The sequence below is a fragment of the Larus michahellis genome, chromosome 1 (genome assembly GCF_964199755.1).
Source record: "Larus michahellis chromosome 1, bLarMic1.1, whole genome shotgun sequence".
Lineage (NCBI taxonomy): Eukaryota > Metazoa > Chordata > Aves > Charadriiformes > Laridae > Larus > Larus michahellis.
Genome location: NC_133896.1, coordinates 118,129,798 through 118,144,010, shown reverse-complemented (window position 1 = coordinate 118,144,010; position 14,213 = coordinate 118,129,798).

Sequence of the window (14,213 nt, the reverse complement as noted above, 5' to 3'; positions counted from 1 at the left end):
CTGCATAGCACTGGCATGACCAAAGCTCTTTGAAGCCAACCCAGAGGAGAACTGGAAGGATAAGGAATAGCAGAATCACACAAATGGATATATACAGCACCAGAACAAAGGTCCACCTAAGTCCAGCATCCTGCTTCCCATGCTGACCAAAACCAAGGGACTGGAGAAAAGCATAGCAGCATGGCAAGCTTGCAGAGCTGCTTTCCATGGGTATTCTTCATGGCTTATATGTGGTTCAGACAATCCGCGTGACCCAGAGATAGTGGTTTTGTATTCAATTCCCATGAGTAAAGGTCTTTTCCACAGCCTGCCTAGCCACTAGGAAGCCAACATACGCTTTGGCATCCTCTGACAGCCTCAGGATGTGTTTGTGAAGAACCACCTCTTTTTGCTTGTTTTCAACCTTCCACGTGGTAATTTTATTTGATGCTCCCCAGTTCTTGTACCGAGAGAAGCACTGAGGGCTTGATCTCCACTTGTCCTTTCAGTACTGTTAGAGATTTCCTAGATACCCACTGTGTTCTCCCCCAGCGGCCTCTCTTTGCCAGGACTCCTTGAAGGGAGCTAATGACTGAGTGTGCGGCAGCTGGTGCAAACCTCGGGGAACATTTAACATCCACAACACCTGGTCCAGATGATAGGCAGGTCTAGAACATGGCAGTGCCAGATGGGGCTTCGACGGGATGCAGGCATATAGGCTCTCTTTTTGTTATAGAAATACCACAGCAGCGTCTGTCTAGCCAAGATAACTGCTACTGCCTTTGGCCTATATTGACATTTTAATGCAGAATCACATTTGTGACACAGAATCATTAGAAAAAAAAAAAAGCACTTTTAGGCAAGCAACATGTCTGAGAATAAACTCTCTCTAATTTGGCTGAACATATACCAGTGCCACCAGAGGACTGAATCGTCATTCTGAGCATGACTTTGATCAAATAATATCATGCTTAAACATAATGGTTAAACAACATAATGCAAATAAGAATGTTAATTTTGCAGATTCCTCAGAACTCCCACCTTCTCCACCCTTCTGGCAATATTAAAGAAGTGGGATTTGGTACGATTCTAGTTGAAGTTGCTACTGAGCTCATGGCTAAAGCTAAACAATATAAATGCAGACTGAAGGTGGCTTCAGCTTTCAGATCTGAACTCCAGGGTCCCTGGCAGTAAAGCCACGCAAATCCCATTCTGGGAAGGTGCCTGTGGTTTCACACCACTGCTCCTGGACAGAAGAAGTACAAGTGATGAGACCAGGCACTGCCCACCTCTTGCCACCGTGCTGCAGGTAGATGTAGAGAAGGAGTTTCCTTCCCATCTTTTCTGAAAGGCGGGCTGAGCCCCATGCCCACCTATCAACTTGGGTAACCTGGGTCCATCACTATTTTCTAGTGATAAGCCCAGTGACAGGAGCGTTCCTCAGCACAAGAGGGCTCAAGTCCCCAGTTGCAGAGGTTTCAGACGTATTTTCCCATTTATCCCGGCAGAGCAGCCGGCCTACACAGTGAGGTGGCTGTTCAGCACTGGGAGGAGGCTCTTCTGCTCAGCTTGTGCCATCTTATAGCATCAAGTTAACTGAGCCTGGGAGAAAAAAGAGCCTAAGAAGGTTCCTGTAAGGTAGTCATGAGGTATGGTATGGTATGGTTTGTTTTGTTTCATTCAGTGGGGGAAGTTACGGAGTTCTGCGTTAAAAAATCAGCTTCATATAAAATAAACAAGGGGCAAAAACCTCAACTGCATTTTATGAGCAGAAGATTAAACCTTGCACGGTTTCTGGAAGGAGGAGACATACAAACCTACTTTCTGGGGAGGATTTATTGCCCTACTTTAAGAGGAAGCAGAGACAGAGCTCTGAAGCCCTGAGGATATGGAATAAACACCCACATCCTCAGTTTTTCTTGCTGGTTTGCTCTAGAGGGCTTTCCAATCATTATCCTGACTGTAAGACCTTATTTGAGGCTTGGGAAATAAACACATTAAAAAAAAACAACCCACAGCTTTTATGTACATCAGTCTTCTATTGATCTGCCTAAAATCATGAGCCCTGGCATATGGTTTTTATAGCCGCGTGTGAGAGCTGTAACTAGTTTAGTTGAAAGAAGGAGCGTTGTGCAGCATTAGCAGTCCTATGCATTCAAAGCATGTGCTTGAGCAATGCAAGATCCTGAGAATTCAATACATTACTCATTCTTATCTGCCTCCCCATTCCAGGACCTCGAAGTTACGCTCACATCTCGCTTCCCAGCGCCCGGCTGCAGTCACGGGGAGTCCAGCCTGCTTGCGATGCTGTGGTCGAAGCGCAAGGTGAGATACTTGGGAGGTCAGTCCAGTCCACCGTCAGCCCAAATGAAATCCCTGCTGCTGCTGAGACTGACACAGAGCAAAAGATCGTCCTCCTCTTTTGTGATAATAAAATTGCCCTTAAAAAAAAAAAAACCCAACACTTCCATAGCATGCTTGTGAAAGCAAGACCTTTTGTGTCTGAAATCTTACAGAGTTAGCATACCTAAAATACATATTTGTTCAAAATGCAATGCCTGTATGCAGGCAAGGCACCAAGAGTCAAGGTTTAAGACTCAGATGTGAGCATGAAGATTCACTTTTTTCCCCAGTAAACTCTCTTTCTTAGCACAACAGTATTCAAAAACACAAACACAGCAAATACCTGATCAAACAATTTCTCTTGCAGGCTGGAAAGGAAGACAGAAAATGCTACTATTATTTCTATTTTGAAATAATTGGGAGCTCTTTGAGGTCCACAGCTCTGTCGGTTTATAACACAAGATTCTCATTAACATAAACTTTTGTATTTAAAAGTGTAAATTTAAATACACAGCTCCGGAATTTTTTTAAGTCAAAGGCCACAACAAAAATAGGCTTCTATCACACAATCAGCTACATTAAGAATACAAACTTGTATACACGGCTGTGAACTTATAATTACAGTAAACACTAAATATACGCACAGTGTAGGCAAGTCAGTGTTAGCTGAATGGCATTTTAAATGGCTCCATATGCTTTGGACTAAACTACTTGTAAATGTACACAATAAAGTCCTCAACATTTTGCTACTGCATAATGTTTCCTTCAGTTTTATAGTGCCGCAGACTATTACACAACTCAAGAACAAACTCCGACTCCATTAACACAAAACCATGGATTCGTTTGTAAGTGTTTATAAGCCTGCTCTGATTGTTTTCCTTCAACCTGGCTGCAGACTGCATAAACTGTAAACTCTTTGAAATAGTCTCTTTTTTAATCTGCTTTAATAGCACTTAGCTGAAGAAAACTCTGGTCCAAAATCCATGCTTCTTCAGTGATAAATAATTAAACCTCAATAAGCACCGTTAGCCTTTTCTTCTCTGTGAGCAAAGGTCTTAATTAGTTTAAAATCAGGGAAGGTATTGTCTCTGTAAACATGCAATATTTTTCATTTTGTATTGCTTCTAGCTTGGGAGCATTCAGCTCAGGGCTTCGTGAAAGTGGGGGGTGCCTATGTCTCGATATCGCAAAAGAAATGCGAGTTCTTCTAGGGCTGAATTAAACAGACCTGTTTAAGCAACTGGAAAAGCGAGCAGGGGAACCATGAACTATAAAAGCTGTTCTGCAGGAAATGAGTGCTGAGATGCATAGGAATCTTCATGCCGCTGCTGCTTTTGATGAAGAGAAAGCTGGTGTGACATCTGGCTCAGCCTACCTTAGCAATTAATGCACTGTAATAAGTGTGGATCTGCTGATCAAAGCATTAGGTCCTGAGGCGTCTCACGTCCCCATTACGACCCAAGTTCAAGGTGTTTATTTCAGAGTGTCTATAATCCATCCCCCAGGGCTAAACAATTTGGCTGCGCATACGGTCTAGCACTTTCACAAGCCCACCGAACCCTGCCTCCCTCACTTGCCCTTCTAGAAAGTACCACGATGTCCTTTCGTCTGTCTTCTGTTGATGTGTCACTACCTGCGTCAGTTTGTACACACAGCATCTCCTTTTTAAGACTTAATGACAGAAAAACTCTATTCCTCTTTTTCCTGGTGCTGCTCCTGAGTGGCACCACGAAGCCAGCTTCTCCATCTGCCTCCATGCTTGTGTTTGGACAGTGTGACCTACAAGGGGCTGTGGGCTGAAGGTGGGAGCCTAATCCTGCAACGGTACTGGGAGGACACCTGATGTCGGTTGTCCTCGGCTGTTTTTTTCCCAAAAGATGAGGATGGCAGGGTTTCCTCCTGAGTGGCCACCATGCTTAGACTCCTCTGCCCTGGTCTGACCAGGGCCCTGGGGACATGTGGAGCCAAATGACCCTTGGCAAACATCCAGCTTTTGGATGTGAGTGACCACAGTCAAGGCCATCATCTGTGAGTAGATGCAAGTGCTCCATGTCACCCTTTGGGAGCTCATCCCTTGGATCAGAAGCGGAGCTACTGCCCTAGGGTGTCTCACCATGCAAGTCCTGACAGTCAGCCATTACCCAGTTTGGGGTGGGCAAGACTGCCAAGGTAAGGTGGTGCTCAGGGTCTGTGAGGTGGTCCTCCAGGCTCGCTCCCTTTGAGCACTGCAAGTGGGAGATGCTGCCAAAATAATGCATCCTCCAGGCCTTCAATCCCCGTGGGAGCCAGCATGACGGGGGCTGCTGGCTGCGCTCACCTTCCGGTCCTGAGCTTAGCTCAGGGAGGCTCTGACTGCACTGCCCCCCAAAGCTGCTTAAGTCATATGTGAGCCTTCACGGACCCTCACTATATATTTAGGAACAGCTCTGCAGAAGGCCTCACATCACCCATGACGTCCGCTTCCAGCCTTGGATTCAGTAGCTTTGCTGGTATCTTTCTTTTCAAGCCCTCACCATGTTCATGGTGGAAGCTGAATGGTTGCTTCTTGCCAGGAGAGCCCTGTGTGACTGACAGGGTGCCAGTCCTCCCATGGCATCCAGCACATGGAGCTAATGGCTGTCATTGATCAGGGCCACACGCACACTGGTCACCAGGAGTAGGTTGCGTGAGGAGGATGGGAAAAGTGCTTCATCACTGATGCTTTTGTCACTGTAATAAATGCTATGTCAATACAAAAAGAGCCCCAATGCTTCTCTCTGTCATCTTTCTCCAATCCCTTTCCTCAGAGAAGGTTTATTCTTGCCTTCCTACATCCTCCTCTAAGGCTGGCCTACTCCACTCTCTCTTCTGAGTAACACTCGATCTACAAGCATGGGGCCAGCATGGTTACTTGGATTACACCTTCCCTGGCCTTCTGTGATTTAAGCCCTTACATCCCCATCAGGCATGGGTGCGCATTTGAAACAGACCTTCCAGGCTCATGTCCTCTGAAAGGCATCTATCCTACACACACCAAAACCCCTCCGAGAAGCAAACATGCCAATGGAGGAAATAGAGGCTCTCAGAGTTTCAACCCCCCCCTACAATGGTTCCTAACCAAACACGGTTTCTCTTTTTCAGGTGTGAGACACAGTCAGTCTTTCCTGTTTTCCCCTCCTCTCCCTTTCCACCCCTCCTTCCCACTTGGTGAGAAATTTTAGCACTACGCTCAAAATGCCAAGTGATTTTTCAGCTATTCCCATCTTGAATCTGGAACAAACTAAAAGTAGTTGAACCTAAGTCAGCTTAGCAGGAGTATAGATTTGCTTTTGCCTGACAAACAGTTGCAGATTTTTTTTTACTGTTTCATCTGCCCTGAGTTTGCTCATGATAACTACTTTCTCCATCTAACAAGTGTACAGGGCCAACCTTTGAATTCCCCAGACACACCACCAAAAAGCAAAAGCTGCATTAGGTCTTCTTACTGCTATCCCAGTCATATGAGCCCAGGCCATGAAGTCTATCAATGCTTTAACGCTTTACACTATGCGTTACGGGCAGTGGGGGGACAGTCAGTGGAGTCAAGCAAATGACTCATCTCAACACAAAATTTATGCATTTGGTCACAGGAATTACATATAAACTAGATCACCATTGACTGAAACGAGAGAGGAGACAGCTGGCATGGTAGGATGGGGGGGTTATAGTTGTTGCAAACACCTCTCATATAGCAGTAAAAATGACAAAAATCCCATTCAAGGAACTATAACCTTGGCCTGAATTGGAGAAAAATCATCTTTCTGGACTCTGGGTTCCTGTTGCTTCCTTGTATCTGTCTAAAGTGTAGGCGTCTGTCTCTGAGTGCCCTTTCTATTGACTATCATGGGTCTTAGGGACCCACTCTGTAAGTGCTGCCCACAGCTACGTGACAGAGATTTAAAATGAGGCAGGACAAAACGGAGTAATTAAGGATACTAACTGAAGGGCTCTTGCACTGGCTCTACAACAAGGACTCTGGTTCAAAACTGGGAGGAAGAGTACCAAATTAGAGTGAAGTAGCTAGCAAAACCAGAGGTTGTGTAAAACAATGATAAACGGTTTATGCATCCATCAGCTGGTCAAAAAGGAACACCAGTAAGTGAATTTACTGACAGGGGAGTCCAGTACCAGGGTAGAAAAAAACAGGGATTCCTACAGGCACCAGTTTAACCCCTTTTACTCAAAATACCTGGACAGTGAGGACATTTTTTAAAGCTTTGGATGACTGCCTCAGAAACCTTCACTCGATGGTGTTTATTGATGCAAAGCTGCAACATTTCCCTCTTTTCCATTCTGACTGTAAGACACCACCTTCACCTCTATGCCTACAAAGGATTAATTAGACAGCTGGTGTGTGGATGCTGCTTATCACACCAGAGGAGAAACGGTAGCGCACAAGGTTCGGGGTGTGAGTTAGGAGGCCATCCATCCTACGCTCGCTCCGTGGGCGAGGAGACGGAGCTTCTGGGGTGCTCCAGGGAAGGAAGACTCGAATAGGCTGGGTGCTGCAGAGGAGATTAGATCCGAATCTTTCCCAGGCAAGCAGGCTCTACACTAGCTGTCTGCAGGCACGGTGCATCTCAGGCTCTGGATTGCTCAGAAATAACTCAGTTGGAACTAAATCGTGGCTGTATTTTAGAAATGCAGAAAGAGAAGTACTGGCTTTTGCAGAATAGGTGTGAAGTGGTGTAAAGGTATGAAATGTTTAGGCAGGAGGAAGGGGCAATGGAAACAAAAACAGAGGGTTCAAACTATCAGTGTACTGCTGGAAATGCCAGGAACGATCTTCCTCCTTCCCAGGGAACCCTGATTGTAGCTTTGTAGGGAGAAACAGAAGTGGGGAAGAAACAACTGAGATGGACTTGCATTTCCTAAGACATCCCAACTATCTGATGATCCACAACAATTTTGCCTTGTATTACAAAATGATTTTGCCTGCTGATACCTGTCCTTGAATGAGCCCCAAGCAAACCCTACACCCAACAGTGTGGTGCACAGGTAGGGAGAGAGAGGGACGGGTAGAAGTTCTTGTTTCATTTGAGCAGATCATCTAAAATATCCACATTCTGCTGCCCGTTTCTGTAGAGGAAGAGTTTCAGACTAATGCACCATTACTCAACATTAATACAGAGCTAAACCACAAATAGTCACATATGACAACTTATGGAAACCTCAGTAAGGAGACAGACAAAAAAAATAAATGTGGTGATATAAACGACTTAAGATACCAGCATTTCAGAAACCTATTTTTAACCTCCTAAAAAATGCATTTACACATCCCACACATTAGCTACATAATTTCTTCCTAACACTAACAAGCCAACAACCTTCCCCATCATATGGAATATAAAGAGCTCATCAACCACTTGGAAAAAGCAAAGAAAGTGTCATTTGGAGAGGCCTTGGTGTGTGTGTGGGGGGGTGACCCAAAGTTTACAAAGTCATGATGCTGGATGCAGAACTGTTATCCACCACCTCGTGCCCAGCCAGCGTTTGAGGGCACCTGCTGAACCTCACGGGCCATCAGTCCCAGAGAGGGAAGAGCAAGTACCTCTTTAGACCACGGAGAGTCAGCTGGCACTCACTGCCTCGGGATCTCTGGGGGGACAGACAGGATGATCAGGTCCAAAAAGGGGCTAGAAAAATTCAAACAACAACACAAATAAATACCAAAGGGATCGGGAGAGGATGCATCTCCTAACAGACTAAATACGGTGCCTGGGAACGTGGGGAGAGTGAGGAGGAAGGAGTGCCGCTGGCAGCCGGGCTCACATGCTCACCCTCAATGGTGTCTCCCGCTGGCACTGTCAGAGTTAAGATGCTGGGTGGCCGAGATGGCCCATTAATGTGATTCAGGAGGGCATTTGTCATGTTACAAATAACCTTCAGGGGAAGAGAAGATAAGAAAAAAAAAAAAAAAGGAAAAAGCTCTTCTATGTGACTGCAGAAAGCGAGAGAGGCACAGAGAGCATTTACGCTTCTGGGAGCTTCAGCAGTGCTGGCCGCCTCAGGAGCTGCTTAATTACACCGTTAAGCCCATTCCCCCCTGGGGCTCTCTGCAGCCAGCTGGCACTGGAGAAGCACTGGGGGTAATATTTCACATGGGCTGACAGCAGGGATCACTGCCAGGGTCATTTTGCTGCGCTCTTCTCCTGCTCTATGTGCATTAGAAAATGAATACGAACATTCAAATGATGGCGATTCTGGAGCAGGAATGGGTACTGAAACAGAAGAGTAACACCGCAGTGCTGACATGGAGTAAATTCCGGCCAGGGAGAGGTTAGGGATATGCATGGTAGGTGTTCCCTTCAGTGATCACATTTAAAGCAAGCAATGCGGGGAGTGAAGGAAGCACAGGAGGATACCTAACACTGGCACAGGGGTGCCATGCCTCCGACATCGCTGAGCTAATGGTTTGCTTTTCCCCTCTGTGCAGATCCAGTCCATGCCGCGCTGGCTCGCTCCGTCGCTGCAGCAGCCAAGCCGTGTCTCACCGGGGATGGCGATACAGGGACAGGGAGGAGGAGGATGGGTGAGCTGCCCTGGCCTGGGTCACCTGGCCACCACACAGCGGCAAGGAGGGCTGGTCTCTCTCAGTGCAGAGGTGGATTGGTGCAAGGTGGAGATCTCTGGGAGGGTGCAAGCAAGCTTACACCACTCAGTAGCGCTGAAGACTGAGGGCCAGCTGCTGAACCATTGCTGATAGGTTTTGCAATGATACAGTTTAGACGAGAGATTAACCAACTTGTCTTCAAGTAGCCATTAGGGATGTGTCAGGACAGACCTTGTTTCTTTGCTTGCACACACCTGTGTGATGTGGCCACCTATACTTTTGACTCAGACCCGTATTTGTGTACGTACTTGCTCTCTCCCTGCCAACGAGTGCCTTCTCGCACCAAAAGTCCTTTGAACGTGGGGTTACTTTTTTTACACCATCATTAAGGTATTGTGGCATTCAAATCCCAGTTAGGACCCCCCATGCTCTAATAGGATTTGTAGTCAACAGGACTAAGGCAGCTTTCCAAAAATAACATGAAGAAAATAACTTACTTTTTTTGACAGACACAGGTCTTTTTGCTGGTGCTACCTAAGGGGAGTGGGATGCTACACCTGCAGTTACCAGGCAACAGCCAGGAGTTATCTTCTCTTCTGGGCTTTACCCAGTGGGCTTGTCAGATGAGGCTTTCTGGCCCTGAGAGAAAATGGGGAGGCTGGAAGCCTCAGGGAAGGAGGAACAGGCTCAAGAAGCCTGCAGATGATGAACTCCAGCATAGTCTCTCAGATTTCTCTCCCTTTCTTCTCTCCACAAGAAGATATTAGTTGGTCCATCATTAAGGATGCTGGAGCTGTAGGCTCAGACACCACCATGCTAGTCAGAGGTGGGCATCAAAACAGACTTGTTGGACTATCTAAAATCTCTCTCTCCTTTTGGAAAAAAAAAAAAAAAAAGCTAATACTTGACCATTTCTGAGAAACTCACTTTGAAATCCTGTAACCAAATCTTATGACTTAACACAGTAAATTTTCCCTGAGCTTTCCTGTGAGGAAGAAGGCAGAGGCTAAGCTGAGCTGTTCTCCCTTCTCCTTTGTCCTGCACTTTCTCCTCACCTCCCTCCATGCTGGGCACCATGGCCATGCAGCCAGCACCCACTTCTCTCCTGCTTACAGGGAGAGCCTGACCTCCCCTGGGGTTTAATTTATTTATTTTGTGGCTTTCACGATGCTGATATAAAACCCTGGAAAATGCAACAACTGTCAACGCTGGAATGAAGGGATTAAGTGTATGCAAAAAAAAAAAAAAAGGAAGGAAAGAAACAAAAAAGCCGACTTAACCTTACACACTGTCTCCAGAGAGAGCATTGATGCATCTGCTGGAACAGCCTGTCCTGTGAGGATACACATCAGGGAATTTACCAGGATGTCAGTGCTGTACCATCTCTCTACTTTGAAAGTAGGACCCAGCCACTCCTTTTGCCCGGCCCTGGAGGTGTGAGCTTCTCCAGCGCGCAGGCGGCTGCCAGCTCAGCTACGGCTCCCTCTCACAGGGCACCAGAGCCCGTGCTGCGATCGTCTAGGAGAGGCAGGTGACATTTGTGCATGCCTTTCCTCTCAGCACCTTTCATAACACTCCCTTATGAGTTGCTTTATCGGCAGCTGGTAGTCAGTGTTATAAAAAGCCCCCACATCTGGGGCAGGGAGGGAGGCGGCGGATGACAGAATATCATGTCGTGTGTAGCGAGGTGCAGCTCTGCCATCACTGCTCATGCAAGGACTACAGTTTGCTATGACTACTTAAAAACATCATGGTAGCTCCTGTGCTGTTGTGAAAGAAGATCCTCCAAAGTAGTCTGTAGCCTTGCTGGGTCTGCCTCAGGTGGCTCCACGGCTGTCTTAAAGCCAGCCTCTGTGGGCACATCTTACCCAAACTCTCATCCCCGGACAGCGGGGGTGCACAGGCTCTTGTGGGCTCTGGTGGTCACAGCTTTGCTGCACCTGAGACTGTGACAGCTGCCTTGGAATAGAAAAGGCAGGCTGCTGGGTGTGGAGGGCAGTCCCCAGGCTGCTCTTAACGAGAAGCACTGGCACAGTAGATGAGTCTTCGTGCATCATGCAGTAAAGGGAGATCTGGGGTCAGGTGGACCTGTGGTGTCTCTGTTACAGCTGGCAGGCTATGTACCCGGCTGCACTACCAACACCCAGGCAGCATCAGGCCGTCTGAGCCATCCTTACAGGGAGCCTTACAGGAACCTCTGCCTGCAAAACAAATGTCAAAAGGAATTTCCTTTCCACAAGGCGAGGGTGGTTTCTCTCTCTTGAGTCTTCTCTGCAGGACCACCTGTGGCAGGCAGGGTGGCTGGTGGTGTACCCGCCATCCTGGTACTCTCGTCTGTAGGGGCAATAGCGCAGTACCCTCCAGAAAAAAAGACCCCTTTAACATGGTTTGGTTTTAGTCTTTTAAAAAAAGAATTGAGTAGCAATAAGCTCAGGCTGTTGCCCCAGGAGCAGTGGGTAACTCTCTGACTAAAGAAAGGCAGCACGTCAAGGAAAACAGGTGGGCTGCAATGCATGACAGCTTTCACTGATCCCAGCGTCAGGATGACTCACTATGAGATGGTGTGAGGACAGACCTGCGGAGCACTAATAAATCTCTTAGGCAAGCAGGGAGCACCTGAAAGTGGAGTTTTCACTAAAATGCTTAGGAGAGACAACATAATTCCAGGATAGCTTGCAAAAAGACCCAGAGACATAGAAGAGCAACTGCTGCTGGCAGCTATTAAAAGAAGAAGCTGTGTGCCCTCGCAGGCAGCCACTGCATGGGGAGCCCAGGCAGGGAGTAGCAATTTATGGGCTGGGTGAAAAGGAGCAGTGACCCTCCTGCTCTTTAAAGGTCTGTGTGTGCCCCTTCCTGGCAAGTGGTTGCCAGCAGCGCTGCCAAACTGGCTGATCTTCCAAAGAACTGATAGCTCCACCAAAAAAAGAAAAAGGGGGGGGTGAATGTGGTGAGTTGACCTTGGCTGACTGTCAGACACCCACCCAGCTGCTCACTCATTCCCCTCCTTAACAGGACAGGGGGAGAAAATAAGATGAAAAAGCTCGTGGAACATGACAATGACAGGGAGATCACTTACCATCAAGGGCAAGCATTAACTTAATTTATTACCAATTAAAATATACTTGGAAACAAAAACAAAAATTAAAACACCCTTCCCCTTAACCCCCTTAATTTCCAGGCTCAACTTCATTCCTTCAAACCCAACTCTTCTGCCTTCTCCCCCACCCTGAGTGGTACAGGGGCATGGGGAATGGGGGCTGTGTTCAGTTCATGACAGCTCCCCTCTGCTGCTCCTTCCTCTGCACACTCTTCCCCTCCTGCAGTCTGAGCTTTCCATGGGCTGCAGTCCTTCAGGAAATATCCACCTGCTCCAGCATGGCTTCCTGCATGGTTGCAGTGTGGATATCTGCTCCATCTTGTCTCTCTAGGGGATCCCTGCTCAGGTGCCTGGAACACTTTCTCCCTCTCCGTCTCCTCTCACCTCACTGCTTCCTGCCCAGCCACCTAGGCACAGCAGACACACACCTCCCAAAAGGGATGGTACCCTGGGCTCACTGGGAAGATGTCCCTTCTGTGGTGGCACAGGATGTGGATTTCCTTGGTTTATGTTGTACTTCCCAATTTCATCCCAATCTTCTGGGATATTTCCCTGTGCAGCGCCCCCTCCTTTGTCCTGGCAGTGTCTTCTGGGACAGTGAAAACATTTCAAAGATCAGTCCAAAACAGGCATTTGGGATGGCTACCACCACCCCTGCCCTGGTGCAGATCCCCTCCCCATCAGCCATCCCCATTGGCCTCCCCCGTCACCCTGTCCCCAGGAGTCAGCTCCTCCACAGCCACGGCTCTCACACCAGTCCTGGGTTTCTCTGGCTTTAGCTGACCATCTCCAGAGGCAAATTGTAGCACAAGCTTTACTGAAGCAGGTAGCGTCGGCTATACCAGATGTATATATACGGATATACCTCTTTGTCTGCTTTTCGGGAGGTAAATCAGCGTGTGTGTTTGCACTCCACAGAGCATCCCTTGCCGGAGAGCCGTCGGAAAGCGCAGGAGAGCAATGGGCCAGACACCATTCACAGGCAGCATCCCCTCCATGTGAGTAATCGTGCATGGCGGGAGGCTTCCAGGTCCAGCGAAAACACACACAGGCTGCAGGTTTATCCCCGGGTCCTTAACGGGGGGGGGGGTCACCTTGGCATGAAAAAGGGTGCTGGGCCTCGCGGGCCCTCCAGCGCGGGGCAGCAGTGTCAGCAAGGTGCTCAGAGCAAAATTTGGGTTCACAGGGATTTTATCATTTGAGAAAGAGCTGACCTCTGTGACAACCGAAGGGAGGGACAGAGGGCAGGCGGTGTGGCTGCAGAGGCTGCTCACAGGGACTCGGGACCAAGCACGAGGTACCACCTGGCTGACCCCTGATGCCGAGTGATGCGCACTATTTACCTATACCTTAAAGCATGCCAGAGAGGTGGCAAAAGCTGTAACAGAGTTGGAAATAAAGGTCAGCAGACCAAGCAAAGGCCTGAGGGAGGCAGGGAAGCTGGTTTCTAGGCCTATGTGAGCACTGTTTCTGGTCTTCTTTCCATGATCATATGACATTAAAACAACAAGAAATAAAAAATTATTTTCTTGCTATGGCAGAATGTGGTGACATAAAATTCAGGCCCAATGGTTGTGCCTTTGCAGCCAAAGGGATGTATTTATGCAGACTGGAAAGAAAATAATTCCTTTCAAAGAATAAGCATCAGAAAATACTTCCCTGGTAATCCATCCATCACTCCTAATAAGCTGGTGATGCAGTATAAGGTATTGTTATCTTCTGGAAAAAAAATATTCTTCCAGGCAAGTGTAACATCGTGGGTGAAAGTGAACTTTCTTGAGCTGCACCGGAAAAGGAAGGCCCATGCCCGAGACCCTGCACCCCAGGACTTCCTTCTGTCTATGTTACCCACGTATTTTAAGTATATCCCAACCTGCTCAGGCATGGAGCAAACCTCCCCTGCGTCCTGCCGGACTCTTGTCCCATGATCAGGTTTCCCATCTCTGGGACCACCTGCTCTTTCTGTTTAGACCAAATACACTTAGAAAATCCCAAAGAGAAGCCCAGCAGGCACCGCTTCTGGAAGGGGCAAAGCCGTGAGCAGCTGAGCAGCCGCAGCCCAGGTCCCACTGAACGGTGCTACTGCAAGGACCAAGATTTTCCTCTGCATTTTGCATCAGCAATGTCCTTGCCACCCTGGCTGCTGCAGAGTAGGTTGAGGGACAAAAGAGGTGGGCCCAAGATAGCTTCCCCTCTCCAGCAATGACTCACATAGGTGGGAGA